Raw genomic sequence first — 15113 nt, forward strand, 5'->3', positions numbered from 1 at the left:
ACAGGGGCAGCGTCAGGAAGAACAGAGTCCCAGGAAGCGTCTGTAACTCCTTGGGCTGAGACGCCCTGGGACCCTGAGCAGAGCAGCACGGAGGGGTGGTGGGGTCTTTCCCTTTGGCGCCACCTGTCCCTTTGGGCTGTGAGCGCCCGCGCCTCTGTCCTGGAGCGTGAAGGTGTTCTGGGTTATTCACAAAGCAATGCAGGTAGGGATTTTGAGGAATCCCTGGGGAAGTGAAGCAGCTTGGAACTTAAGAAAAACCAAAAAAGTAACACCTGGGTTCCACCCCAGAAATCCTTAGTTAACTGGTCCAGGCGCCACATGCACTGGGAGGATTTTCGAAGCTCCTCAAGGTCTAATCTGGAGTTTGATACTTTGTTTATCGAGGGACAATCGCCTGGTCCCTCGGCTCCTCTTTCCAAAGCTAAACGAAGCTAAGATGTTCCAAATAAAGTTGATCCTCATTGTTCACGGAGTCTGCATTTTCCAATTCACCCGCTTGCTAAAATTTACCCGTAGCCTCAGAGTCGGTACCTGCAATGCTTTCTAAGTCGTTCGTGAACACGTGCAGACGGGCAGAAAAATGGAGTCACCCGACACGCGTATCCCAGCTGGGGCTGAACAAAGTGACGCTCTGCCGTCCTGTTCCAACCCTCACACTGTCAGCAAGTGAGCTTTTCACGGTCTATTTAGTACCACATTTTTGGCATTTTTCTGTGTTTTCTTGGTGGTTTCTCTGTTTAAACTGGCCCCAGACGCAGCGCTGAAGTGCTGCCTGGTGTTCCCGAGAACAAGAGGCTGTGACGTGCCTTACGGAGAAAATATGTGTTGACTCAACGCTGTGTGTTACATACGGCACCTTCACATGGAAACGCAGATGATGAAGTGACGGATTGACAAAAATGCTGGGAGCAGAAGCTCCAGGGAATCCAATTCAGTATTCCCCCGGTGCTCACGACACGCCTGGGACACAAAAGTCCTCGATGCTCAAGTCCCTGCTCTAAGATGGCACCGTGTTTGCAGGCAACCTACGCACGCTCTCCTGTGTGCCTCAAATCATCTCTAGATGACTCATACCTGACACAATGTGAACGCTGCGTAAATGCTTGTTATGTCGGACTGTGAGGGGAATGATGACCAGGAAAGTGTCTGCACATGTTCAGAACAGACCTAACCCCTGCAGGCCTAACTGCGTTTTTGATCCACGGTTGATCGAGTCCGATCTGGAATTCGGTGCAGTTGCTAACTCGGTGCTCTCGTGACTCTAAGACCATAACTCAGAGAATAACAAGAATCAGCTGGACTTTGATATCATGTGAGAGCTAAGAGGAGTAAACAAGCAGAATTCAGAAGGCATGAAACAAATTCTCATGCGGAGGCTGAGATAAACCAGCATTTATTGACTATTTTACTTACACCTGTATCTCCTAGCCCTCAATTGCTGAAAAAAGTTCACAGAGGACATCCACATTAGGGGGAAAGTTTGATGCTTCTATGGTCAAAACCATAAAAAAACTGAGATTCTCTCTGAAGTTCACTGTTAGCACCTTCTCTAATGATTTCATTCTATTTTTTTTTTTTAAATAGGGACATGACCTAATACAGTAAAGTACACAAATCTACATGGTTTGGTGGATTTTTACATATGTATACAACCATGAAATCACCACCTGGCCCAAGGCTTAGAACGTTCCTTTGGCCATTTTAGGTGTGAAAGACACACCTTACCATACCTGGCAAGTGACATCAGGAATGATCTCACTTCCACGAGAGATATTGCCTCCTACACCCACGGCAGGGGTGTGGTTTTTAGTTTCATTTAGGCTCGTTAACATGGCCCTATATTGATAAGATATACGTGGTAACATTATATTGTAAAACAAAACATGTATACATATAGGAAAAGGAGGGTTATTCTTTTAAACCATGATGAAAAATAATATTGGTATTAATTATTAATAGTAGATTCTTTTAAAACTATTACTTCAAGAATACAAGTTTCGAACAAGATAGTATTCCTTTATCACTGGGCAAGTATTTATGGGTGGTTGTTTTAACTTTCATAAAATTTATTTACATCAATACTTTGATATGTTTGGCTAGTAAATTTCTTTAATTTCTTATTTTTTAGAGAGAGGGTCACCCAGGCTGGAGTGCAGTGGTGCAATCACAGCTCATCATGACCTTGGACTCCAGGGCTCCCGCCTTGGCCTGAGCCACCACACCTGGCTAATTTTTTAAATTTTTTATAGAGATGGGGTCTTGCTGTGTTGCCCAGGCTGGTCTCAACTTCTGGTCTCAAGTGATCCTCCGCCTTGGCCTCCCAGAATTCTAGGATTACAGGTGTGAGTCATCATGCCCGGCTTTTGTAAATATTTTGATAGTATCTTGGGGAGTGAAATGTGTGCAGTATGTGTGTTCCCCACCAGAGACACCAGGCTTGTAAGGTCATGTTCATTCATGCTTGTCTTCTGTGGATTTATGGCCAGCTTCAGCTTAGGCAAAATCACCTACCAAAGCAGTTTGGGATCATAAGTGTGAGAAAAATCTTCAAAGTCATTTTTATTATAGGTAGTATATAGTCGTTTTTTATTTTTTTTAAAGGTAGAGTGTTTTTGATCTTGCATTACAGGATTTTTGCTATGCAGGGACCTCGGGCAGCCCCGTTTTATCCACTGGAAGACCTGTCTCTAGAGGCAGGTAGCCCGTCCCCTCCGCCCAGGGAAGGACTTTCTGCCCTGCCCACAGCTCACTCGTCACAGAGTTGTCCTGGCGACCAGGAAACAAACTGAAAGAGCACTCACCGCTGATGATGCGGGAGGTGAGGTCTCCCGCACCTGACTCACCTGCCCAGGGCCCTTTCCTAAGCGGAGGGAGCGAGGTTTGGGATGGGGAGGGTTGCCATGGTGACGACCCATCCACAGAATGGAGAAAAGAGAAATCCAGTTGGAGAGGAAATATGAGTCTTAAAGGGAGAGAGGGCCGACACCCGAGGAGGGAAGGGAAGCCGGTGGAGTGTTTGCAGGTTGGGGACGGGGACTCCTGCATGGCTGGGCAGTCTGGCCTCTCAGATGACTGGGCAGGGGCTAAACCGCAGCGGGTGGGGGAGGCTGGGCTGCCACCGTCGATCTCCACGCAGAAGAGGAGGAGCCAGGTGCGCCCCGACCCTGTGGCGGGCCCAGAGCTGGGACTCCCAGGACTGCAGGCCTCTCACAGGTGGCAGGAGGGGCGGGCGAGGGGCCCCTGGCTGGGGGCGCTTCATTCTCAGAGTCGAACCCGTCTCTACGCGCCGAGGTTGCCCCAGGGCCGGCACGTCCCCCCGAGGGCCCCTCCTGACGGATTTATGACCCACGAGGGCCAGGCCTGGGCCGCGGGAAGCTGCAGAATTTCGAGGCCGCGGCTTCCCTGGGGGGTCTGGGATTCCTTCCGAGCTGGGTCTCCTCGGACTCCTCCGTCTGAGGACGGACACCCTCAAGGCCTCAGAGAGAATTTTCTCAACCTCCCATCTCAGCCCCTCTGGCAGTCGCTGTTTCTGGCGTCTCCGCTTGGCAGGCACCTCTCCGACGTCACTGCTCGAGACGTGTTGCAGACCTCGCTGGTGATGGCAGCATGTCGCTGACTCAGGGGAGCAAGGACACCCCAGCCTGTGTGTAGGCCCCGGGCAGCGACTTTGGCTCCGGAGCTGCTGAGGCTCGGTCCGCGGGGCAGCCCCGGCCGGGCACCCCTGGAGTACACCCCTGGCTCACGGGGACGCAGCCAACCCCGCCATCGTCCACCCTGACCCTGTCTGGTTCTGTTGAACTGGGGACACACAGCCGAGTCCCGCTTATCCTTGGTTAATAAGGGGCTGGAGATTCTATGGAGAAATGAAATAAAAACAAGCCCCCACGTGGCGGGCGTTATGGCCCCACCAACATTGTCGTTTTCTTTCATTTGTCTTCTGCTTTTTGTTGGAAGATTTTGTCACTGCCCCATCACCAACGACTTTCAATTCCTGACCAGCCCTGTTGGGTCACCGTCCCCCTAGTCCCCTCACACGATTCCTCAGCAGATCTAGACGACACGTCATCCCGTCCTTCAAAATCTCCGTCTGTAACTCTGACGAAAGCGCTTTGTTAGAATTAGGGAAACAGGACATTAAGCAATTTAAGTTTCTTTTACTATGGTCTATTAAAGCTTGAAAAGAAGAAAAAGGAGAAACAGACATCAACGACTGGTGTTGGAGAGTCGCACGTGGAGGGTCCCTCTGATTTGGGGACCTCAGACACCCTCACCCACCCCCCGCTGGCTGTTGACTGAGGAATTTGCACCTGGGTGGGAGCAGCGAGGAGGCCCCCAGGGAAGAGAGCAGGTGGCAGGGAGGGTGGCAGGGAGTCCATTCCCCGCTGGTCCCATAAATGGCTTTTGAGCCTCGTGTGGGAATTACGGGTAGAAGGTTAAGCTGCTCTTTTTCGAGGGACACGAGAGGACTTTGGATCCCCTGTAAACTCAGGCCCCTGGGATGGGAAGGTGATCTTCCCAGAGGCCAGAGGGTGAGTGTTGAGATTGGATGTTCAGTCACCAGGTCTCAGCCAGGCCTTTGTAGACCTGGGTCCCTGCCAAACCCTTTCCTGACGGCCGTCTCTGTCCTGGCCTCAGCCCACGCACGGGCTCTCTCCTTCCCCTGGTCTTACGTGAACTGAATGACTGCGACACTTACTTGTCACGCCCCATGGTGCCTTGCGGTGTTATTTTTATAGATAATAGTAAAACCCACGTTTATAAAGACCTTGCTATATCCCAAGCCTTTTATAAATCTCATTCCACCTTCTCAAAAAAACTCCAAGGCAAAACCTGTTATTACCCCTATTTTACAGACGAGGAAATGGAAGCCCTAGGAGTTAAAACACTTGCCCAAAGTTCTGCGGCCGGTAGCAAGGGGTCGGGCGGACCTCGGGCCCTCGTCTCTGGGAACTGCAGCGTAAGCTCCGGGAGAGCCAGCGTGCTGTTTGGGGTTTTCTGCTCTTCTCAACAAATAGCCACGGATTGATCTGCAAGTTTATAAACAAAATCAAATATGTTTCTTTTAAGGAATGCAAATCCCTTAGGAGATCATTTCCAGCTTGTTTCCAAAGAACCTCTGAACAGTATCAATCCATTACTCTCCCCAATCTTGTGGTCACCCCCCGCCTCTGCCCCCAGGCTGAGCTGGTCCTGTCACCCACACTGTCTGGAGATGGGGGGACGGGAGAGAGAGAGGCTCACATCTATTTCAGACAAGAACCTGAAGTTGTGGAATCAAAGTTCTGCAACAAACACTGAATTTAATTTTAGATGGAAAAAAAAAATGACTAACCCCCTTAAGCCCTGCCTGATAGTTTGGGTTATGTGTCATTGTTTAAATATTCTTTGCATTTTTCCACTCCGAGGCTGCAGTTAAATTAGAAGCTGGCTTAAGCGCACGTTATTTATGGACGTGTGCCGACGGCCTGCCTGGCCGGGCCGGCGGGGAAGGTGGGCTTTATATAGCGCAAGAGGGTATGTGCGAAATGTTCCTTGAATAATGATCCCAAGGTGCTCGGAGAAGACTTGACTTTATTTAGACATTAGACTTCTTCACAGTTTCCTCCCTGGGAGGACTCTTGACTTCACCCGCAGACAGCACGTGAGTGGGAGGAGAAAGGCTGCGTGTGGGGGTCCGGGCTGGGGGCTGCAGGGGCCGGGTGATAGATTTTCATCATGGGGGAGATCGCATCATTCATGCTCACAATTCCCATGTGGTGCAGTTTGCGTAAACCTTTATACGGTCCAGGTCACCTTCCGCTACCCAGAGAATGATCCCAGAAGAACCGAGAAAACATCCAAGCGGCTCGATCAGAGAGAAAACGTTCACAGATGGCAACGACCGGTGTGTACCTGCCTGGAGGGTCTAAAGCATTTGCCAACACGTCATTCTCAATTTACAGAGCAACACACCAAAGCACTCTCTGTGGAGGGGGGACCTCGAAGTTTGCACACTTTGAAAAACATGTCTGTAGGTAAAGCTGAGTTAGGGCTGCAAGGACAGGTCTCCCCCGCCGGGAACGCCTGGGAGAGAGTTAGGGGTTGACTCAGCTGTGAAATGCCAGGACAGGCATTTCGGACGGGAGGGCTTATCCTTTATAAGTTGCAAAATAAACCGAGAGTCAGTTGGTTCTAGGAGACGGAATATACCAGAGCTATTCCCAGACAGCGGGATCCTTGTTTTCAACTCAGTGCCGTGAACATTTTGGAGCCTGTTCCATGTGCCAGATACGCCCTCTCTCTGGGACCCCAGCCCTGCAGCTGGCTCAGGCGCTGGTCGCCCTGAGAGGACCGGCTGTCTCTGGCTGGGCCGCAGGATGGGGAAGCCCTGAAGCCAGGCCAGTCTCGCTCCTGGGCCTGGTGGGGACCGCAGCCTCGCCCCTCACTTCTGGACGGCAGCTCACGTCCAAGCAGGTGGCTGAGGGCAGGGTCCCCTTTCCCCCAGTGGAGGAGGCTGGGGCCCCACCTGTGGGCAGGTGAATGTTCTAGAAGGCAGCGTGAGGCGGTGTCCAGGTCTGTCCGGCCCTCCTGGCTGCCCCCCCAGCTTCGGGGCTGAGCCCTTCGTCACCCCAGGACATGGTACTGGGTACCCTCGTCACCCCAGCCAGCCAGGGCCGGCTTTCTCCTGGGGGCACATTTGCACATAGGTGGGTTCTCTGGGGCAGCCCACATGTGGGGTTCTCAGCACTGCTGCTGTCCCTGACGGGCCGGGGCCCCTCCAGGTGATCTCTCTGCGCCAGGCTGCACCCCTGCACCCCAGTGACGGCCCCTCCAGCCGCCTTCCTTCCAGATGAGCCCGGCCCCTTCCGCAGCATCCACGCAGCTCCTGGGACCCCCGTGCCAACCTCGCATGCCAAAAGGAGGAAGTGCCATTGGGTGACGCCGGCCGGTTCTCCCAGGAGCTGAAGGACGACGGGGGCTACATGCTCTTCCACTCCCAGACCCCCCCCGGGGGAAAAGACGCTGCCACACACCATCTGACAACGTGCCCGGTGGGGTTCAGGGCTCAGGGCTCAGGGAGAGGGTCCCTCCACGCTGGGACCTTCTGCAGCTTCGGGTAGAATTTGTTCCTGAATCATAACGAGACCATCTCTACTGTGGAAAGAAACTGCCTTTGATGTATTGTTTGGTGGCAGCTCCTCGGCGCTAAGACCTGATGTGCCCACAGATTCCCCGTCCAGAGAACAGGACACGCCGCGGAGATGAAACACGTTGGCCCAGCCGAGCCCGAGGAAGTCCTGGTCGCCAGAGAGAAAACTCCCTCCGGAAGGACGCTGAGTCCCTCGTAACACGGAGGCTCCTTTGATGTGAGCCGGGGACTTTTTACTGGGGGCCATGTCAGGCTGGAGGGCTGCTGCGTGTGCAATGAGGGGACAGCGCCCTGTAGAGCGTTTTCTGGGGAAGGCCGGGGGGGGGGGTGTCCCAAGTTTAGTAGGACAGCTCAGGGAGGGCCTGGCAGTGGAGGCTCTGGGTGCTGCAGCTTCCAGTCAAGGGGTCTCTGGGCCACTGAGAGAGGACGAACTTTATATTCTCGACAATTCTGCTGACAGTTTGGAGACTGGCAACACGTCCTGACTTCTCCAGGGCTGGATTCTAAACTTGGAACCACTGGCGTGCTCCTGGCGGGCTTCAGAGAGTTCACAAACATCCTGAACTTGTACCAACACATTGTGTGCGTGGGCGTTTCCCTGGGACCAGGGTGAGGGGGAGTTTGTGGCCATAACGTTCCCGGCGGGGCTGAGGACCTCTGCTAATCTTTGCCACGTGGAGAACTCGTGCCCACACGGGCTCTTGTCTCTAAGGGCTTTGGTGCGTGCCTGTACGTCCTTCAGAGCAAGAACAAAAAAACGACACTTAAATCTCTAAATTTGGAACCATAATTCGGCTGCTACAGTTTGTGTGTCGGGGGGATCTGGGGGGCAGCAGGGAGGACCGTGCGTTCCCCGAGTGTGTGTGAGCAGAATTTACCAGGACAGCATTGTGCGGGTCAGAGCGACAGGAGTGGCGTTTTCTTACCTCTTCCTCCGCTCTGTTTGGACCCACAATGGCCCTGCTTTGAAGACCTGCCTTTGCTGTGACTTCAAAAGCCCCGTTTGTCCTCCTCTGCCCCGTGCTGCCTTTCGGGGCACGGCTCTGCCCGCGTGCCAGCAACCCGTGCCAACGGCAACAGCGGAAACCAAGACAGCGCTGGAAAAATATTTTGTTTAATTAGCAGAAACGATCTGTGATCAGGATCCATGTTTAACCGCCTGGCCTGGAGTCGGGCCCGACGCGGTTTCCTTCAAGATTGTTCTTGGTCTGGAGCCGAGCAAGGGGTGTCTGGCTCTGACCCGCGTCCCGGCCGGGGAGGGACAGGCCCGCCCCGCCCAGACCCCGGCTGTGTCGGGACAGGCAGTGCCAGGCAGGCCGGACGGGATCTGGGGGAGTCAGGGGGCGCCCTGGTTACTGTCAGCCCCAAAGCCATGCGCCATGGACCCAGCTCCGCCGCGAGAGGCACGTGGCTCTGGGGGTGCCACGAGGGCTTGGGAGGAAGGTGGTCTGGGGGGGAGATGCCCCGTGGGACGCCCATAAGGGACAGGGTGTGTTAGTTACAGCTCTGGGCGTGTTGCAGGCTCTTGGAGAGACAAAGCCCGTGTGACAGAGATGCGTGGCTCACGTGTGGAAGGGCTGATCTCCCGGAATCGCCTGGGTCTGGCTTTAGGTCACAGGGGCTGCGGAAATCCCGAGGACCAGCTGAGAATCTGCGGAGAGGGGGTGAGCCCAGACCAACGCCCGGGTCGTCTCAGCCCCGAGGTTTGGCTCTGAGGGTGTCTGGAGCTTCACCGACCGGCCCACGTCATTCTCAGACCCCTAAAACCGTCCTCATCTCTCTAGAATTCCTTTTAGGACTCTTGGGCTGGGCCTGTGTCCATTCAGGACGTTTTGGGTAAGAGCCCTCGCGTCACCTGGGAGGTGGCATTGCCATTTTCCAAGGGACGTCTTTGCAGAGAGGCCGGTTCCCTCCAGGCGGAGCAGGGACAGCCCAGGGCAGCGTCCTGGGTCCCTTCCGGCTGACCGTGCTGGGCCGCTGCCCTCCGCACCAGCACACTGACCCGCACGTCCTCTGCGGTCGGGCGTCGGGGGGCGGGCAGCGGCAGGAGAGCGTGGGGTGGTGTCTGCCAGCCCCCCTGCCTCCTCTGCACCCTCACAACTCACCCCATCGTTACGCCTCCTCCAGTTATCCTGCCGGGCCCTCAGTGAGCTACAACTTCCACACGGCGTCCGGGGGGCATCGTCCGGACAGACGGCTCCGCTGGACAGAGGCTGCTGTCGGGGCAAAGCGGTTCTTAGTGGTCTTAGGGACGAGGTCGGTGTGCAGAGTTCAGGGAGGGGGATGGGGCTTTGAAGAACTTACTGGCTCAGAGGAAGCACAGGGGCTGCCTCTGTGGTCCCCCCGGAGAGCCGCGGGTCCCTTGCATGATGACATTGGCCCCCCTGTGCCCCGGGCGCACCCGGCAGCAGCGGCTCCTTCCTGCTGCGGAGGCCGATGCGCTCGCCGATTCTCCAGCACTTGTGAGAGCCCCTTCCCTCGCACCCACTTCCCACCCCGACACCCCGACACCCCTCGGCCAGAGCCCACGGGCCCCTCCTCCGTTCCCTAGTCTGAAGAATCCCAGCCTCTTCCCTTTGCCCCTCATCCTCAGAGGTGACCCTGCAGGGTCCCCCTTTTTACCTTTCTGCCACCACGTGGGTGGTCTCACACCGGGCAGGTGCGAGTGGGAACCTGGAGTGCAGTAGGGCTGTGGGCTGCGCCTTGTGTCTCAACCCGGCCCCACCTCTGCAGCCCCCTCCTCCCCCGTGCTGAGAGGAGTGTGGGAGGGGACAGGGGAGACACAGCGGGGGTGTCCCGCAGCGGGGAGGGGTCCTCGGGAGAGTGGGTGGTGTCTGGCTGGGGAGGGGCCCTGAGTCACTCGGCTGCCTTGGGAACGTGGCCGGGCAGGTGCCGCTCAGGGAGCCTGGGTGGTGTTGGGGGTCAGGGAATCGGCACCTTCAGGCTGTGGAGTCCTGGGTGACCCTGACAGGGCCGTGCACCTGTGTAATGTCCCCGCACGGAGCTGCCCAGCTGGCGTTTGTGGTCAGGCTCACGGCTCGGGTCTCAATCCCTGGACAGCTTGCACGGTGACCTGTCGGTCCCTGTGTCGAGAGGCAGGACCCCTTCTCCACCCGTCTCCTGCGGGCCCTGCCAGGACTGGAAGACAAGGCAGTGGGGGTTTGGCCTGGAAGAGAAATGGGGTGAGTCCCCAGGGCCCAGCCTCCCCCCGGGAGCCCTGTCTCAGGGGACCCTCTGTCCCACCTGCCCCGGCTGCTCCAACCGGTTCTCCAGGCAAGCTCAAACTGGTTCCACCTGGCGGTAGCCGCACAGACTCCAGCAGGCCCCTGTGTAGGAGCTTCTGGAAAAGCAGGGGCCTCCAGGAACAGGGCAGGCATGGAGGCTCCCTGTGATGGGCTGAAGTGTGTCCCCCCAGATTCCGATGTTGAAGTCCTGACCCCCAGGAACTCGGGATGGGGCTGTGTTTGGAGACAGGGTCCTTCCAGCAGCCATGATGCCGTTCAAGGGAGGTGGCCAGGGAGGCCCCAGCCCCTCAGGACGGTGTCCTGACGAGACGGGGCCGGCAGGTGGCTCGAGGGCGGCGTCTGTGCACCCAGGAGCCAGGCCTGGGCCGGAGTCCGAGAGGCGAGACACCCGTCCCGTCGGGGAGGCCGCCCAGCCTGGTTCGAGCCCCCCGCTGCCCGAGGCTGCTGTGACGAAGCTCCGTGCAGGCAGCGGCTGACAACAACACAGACGTTTCTCTTTGACAGCCCAGGGTTCAGGACCCAAAGCCGCGGTGTCAGCAGGGCTGCCGGCTCCTTCTGGAGGCTTCTGGGGAGAATCAGCCTCCCGCCTTTCTGGCTTGTACAGGGAGGCCCCCATGGCCTTGGCTCGGGGCCCCGTCCTCACGTTTCTCCCCGCTCCACTGCCCCGTCTGCCCCTGACGAGGGCCCCGAGACCACGCCGAGACCACCGTCCCTCCACCCCCAGACTCACCCCTCAGCCGCTCACGCGGGGTCCCTGTGGCCGTGTGGGTCACGCGCTCCGGCTTCCAGGGTGGGGAGGGGGCGTCTTTCGGGGTGTGTGTGCAGCCAGCACCCCCTCCGCCCCGGCCTGAGCCTGCAGCCCGGGCAGACCCTCAGAGGCGGCCTGGGAGCCGGAAGTCCACCAGGAGGCAGGGCCGGCCGGGTCTCCCCCCCTGGACACGGCAGCGTGCGGGGCGGGCTGGGGCCATGGTCACCCGAGCACAGGCAGAGACAGCTCTGGCTGTGGCGGCTTGGAGGAGCCACCCAAGCCCCGGGCCTTGACCGCCTCATCTGGAAAATAGGAATAAAGGTATCGATAAATTAACCAAATCCCGCCTGAGGGTGCCCCGTGCTGTTTGTTGGTGCGTAACCAACTGCAACTCAGTAGCAAAGGCCCGAAGGCTTAACTGGGGGGATAGCTTGTAACAACAAACAGCTGCGATTCCGCCAATCACGGCGGCCAAGCTTCAGCCGGTCACGCGGCTGGCGGATCAGACCAGGCTCGGGCAACGCCAACGGAGCTGCCGCCAGCACACTGTGCCCCACCTGCACGTCTGTCTGGGGACACCCCCTGCCGCTGTCCGCTCTGGGGGCTGCCCGATCCCTGCGTCGCTTTTGCTCAACTACACTCAATTGGTTTTAAGTTAAACTCAATTAATCGGTCGATTAAATTAAATTGAATTCATCCAAAGTTCTCACCTCATTGGGCAGTTGTGGGAATTAAGTGGCAATTTCTTTTTTGCATGGGGAGAGCTGAGTGTTCAGTAAATGCTGGTGACAATGACAGCAGCGAGTGAGTGTCCCCAGCTTTTGTTCAGCACTACAGTGTGCGGGACCCAGCTGTGTGCACACGTGTGTGCTGACGTGTGCGTGCAGGGGCCAGGAGACTGGTGGGCTCAGGAGAGGGGGGTGCAGGTGACCGTCACCTGCTGCCAAAGATTCTTTCCTCCAAGGGAAAGCCACAAGCCACCGCCTCCCTTCCCTCTCCTTATTTCCAGGGAATCCACTGATGGGAAATGGGATTCAATTGGCTTCCTCCGTCCACCCCAGCGCCCCGTCCACCCTCAGAGTCTCGCCCATCGTGAGTCACTCTGAGGGCATTGGGGAGCTGCGTACAGGGCGAGACCTCACCCTGGGGCAGAGCTCGCTGGTGCCGGAAGGGCCTGCATGTGCTGTCTCCCGGCGGCACGCTGGGAGGCGTGTGTGTACCTGTGTGTGTGCTCGTGTGTATGTGTGTGCGTGTGTGTGTGTGTGTGTGTGTGTGAGCACATGTGTGCAGCAGGGCCAGGGAAGCAGGTGGGGGAGCCCCGCAGTGCAGGGCAGGGGCGGGATTCCAGGCTGTAGGTTTCCATGTGCCTGAGCTGGAATTTGAACTCGCTCCTTATCTCCAGCGCGGGTGCCGTGTCTCAAGCAGCTGAACCCTGATTCCAGGCACGGCTGTCACACTGCCTGCCTGGCAGGTCCCGGGGTCTGGGGGCCGCAGCAGGGACGCTCAAGGCTGGGGGCTCCCTGGGGGGCAGACATAGCCCAGTGGAAAGAGCAGAGGCTTTGGGATCGGACTCCCTCGCCCGTGCGACCTCACAGATTCCTCAACCTCAGCCAGTCGGCATCTCTGACCCTGAAAATGGGACAGGGGCCTCTTCCCTTCAGGGGGCCGAGAGGATTAAACGAGCCAGTTCAGGTAGGGTTCAGGCAGAAGCGACAGCCCTGACGACTGTTGTGCAGTGCACCGGGCACAGGCCCACCCCTCGGGGCTGCCACTCGGGGCCGCTCCCCTCCCCACGCCACGCTGCCCCCTCCTCCATCTGTGCAGAGATGAGAGCTCGGGAAAAGCTTCCAGAAAGGTCGACCGGGGCGGGGCAGGTGGGGCTCCTGTTTGGCTAAACCAGAGCTGGGAGCCTTCAAAGGAACCCAGCAAACCCGGACAGAAAGGGCTGGTGTTTTTCCCATACAGAAGAAGGAGACAGAGAAGTTTGCTGAGTAAGTCAGGCCCCATTAAACTCACAAAAAGGCTCTTTGTTCCGGCCTGAGACGGGGTGAAAACAGTCACCAGAGAGGCCCATGGGCGTGTGTTTGCTTCCGTGTTCTCAGGGCGTTTGGCGAGTCACCCACCTGGTCCTCCTCCCCGCCCATCTGAGTCCTCTGCCTCGTACTCCTGCCCTTCAGGCCAGAGGGTTGTATGGTGGCCCGGCCAGCAGGGACTGCGAAGGCCTGTTAATTCAGCCAGATCTTAATTTTTAAAATAATGGTACATAATACTTACATTTTTTATGGTTTCTTCAGTGCTTTCACATGCTTTATGTTGTTGAGTGATGTGACTAAGGCTGTTGCCAAAGGTCAAAAAGCTAGTGACTGCCTGAGCTGGGCCTGGAATCGGGCCCCTTAGTACCCAGCCTGTTGTCACAGACTGTCATTCCTGGTGCTGGCTGTGGACAAGTCTGCCTGATTCTAACCCTTTTGCCTGTAGTACAGAGAGATCTCTATTAAGATTTGTTTGTCACCATTAAATCATAAATCCTTCCAGGCAGGTCACTGTATGGCTGGTGGCCCCCTGCAGTTGTGCAGTGTGCAACCTGTGAGACTGAACATGGCGGCCCTTCTTCCAGGGTGAATCCAATACTGTTGACTCATTCCTCCATGGAATGATGACCTCGGGGGGACATTATACCTTTGCTTCTAAGACTGGTGGGTCCAATGCCCATAGTCCAGTATAACTGGGCCCAGCTGTGTTAAAAGAAACCAGCAAGTGAGGTAAAAAGAAAGTTCTCCACTCCTGGACACATTGGCTGCAGGAGGAGGCCTGTGTGCTCTTGGGGGGCTTGGCTGGGTGGCTGTGGGCACATGGGCAGGGGAAGCGATCCGTAGGCCGGCATTTCTGGGGGCTCTGATGGGTGGAACTACCCAGCCAGACCTAAGGACCCAGTGGGCAGGGGCTTTGCTTTGTTCCTCACTGTCCCCCCGTGCCTAGAGTGTGCCTGGCATGTGCCTGGCACCGACCAAGATTTGCACCAAGAACAATGCAGGTTTGACAGAGGAACGAGCATGTCTGGTTGAGGGGGGTCAGGAAAGGCCTCAGGGCAGCAGCAGCATCTGAAGTCGTTGTGGTCCCGGGAGGGAGGAAGCCTTCACCCCTAGGTGCTAGTCTGCGTAGATTAGCCTGGACAGAGGTCAGCGGCCACCTCCTGCTCAGGGAGGCAGGGAGCCCCGTGGGTGGGCACCTGCTCCGGGCGCAGCAGGCCCGGGTCTCTGCCACGCTGCCGTGTGACGCTGTAAGCCTCAGTTTTCCTATATGTGAAATGGGCATAATAATAGTTGTGAAAACTAAGTAAATTTGTGTAAAGTGCCTGGCCCATAGTCGGCACTCAAGAAATGATACCTGTTATAAACACATTGGATTGGAAATACAGATACATATGTTCTCACCCCCCGGGTTTGGAATCACCTGCCCTCCGTTGTTTGGCTGGAGGATAGTGGTGGCACCAGGAAGTGAATAGTCTGCTCGTGCCTGTCCACGCTGTTCCTCCCACAGAGAATTTCATCTCCCCTCTTCTGAATGCATCATTCAAACACTTGCTCAGGTCTCACTACCTCCAGGAAGCCTTCCCTGATTACTCTCATCTGGGACTCTAGGTGCTAAGGTTTTCTCCCATTTCCAAGCCCTTAAAACTCTCTTAGTTGTAAACACACAATCTTACAGCCGAGAGTGTCGCTTGTTGTTTGTTTTGCATATCTGTTGTTTTGATTTCCATTTTGAATACCTATTTCTTGAGGGCAGAGGTTCTGTCTTCTGCTTCTGCGAGCCTCCAGCCACATCCCTAGGACGGTGTGAAATAGAAGACAGGCGTTCTCTGCACAGGTGAGACGCTGCAGAAAGAACCTGGGCCGGTCCTCACGGCCGCTGCACCCCGGGAGTGAGTTCTGGATGACAGAGGGGGACACCTGGACTTTCCGTCCCGTGACGAGGTTGGACGGGCTTTGGC

The 15113-nt window shown here is 56.5% G+C and overlaps 1 long non-coding RNA gene across 3 annotated transcripts; it reads right to left on the minus strand.

The window, feature by feature from the left end:
- Positions 1–6415: 6415 nt before the first annotated feature.
- Positions 6416–13441, minus strand: LOC123623034. 3 transcript variants are annotated; one of them, XR_006729756.1, is made up of 6 exons: positions 13397–13441; positions 11105–11424; positions 9752–10267; positions 9235–9345; positions 8056–8780; positions 6416–7865 (listed from the first exon to the last, which is right to left on the minus strand). It is a non-coding gene; the product is annotated as an uncharacterized LOC123623034 (long non-coding RNA). The 3 variants fall into 3 exon arrangements; XR_006729755.1 differs by lacking the exon at positions 13397–13441 and adding an exon at positions 13139–13214; XR_006729754.1 differs by lacking the exons at positions 11105–11424; positions 13397–13441 and having other exon boundaries at positions 9752–10383.
- Positions 13442–15113: the final 1672 nt, after the last annotated feature.

The sequence above is a fragment of the Lemur catta genome, chromosome 18, assembly GCF_020740605.2.
Source record: "Lemur catta isolate mLemCat1 chromosome 18, mLemCat1.pri, whole genome shotgun sequence".
Taxonomy (NCBI): domain Eukaryota; kingdom Metazoa; phylum Chordata; class Mammalia; order Primates; family Lemuridae; genus Lemur; species Lemur catta.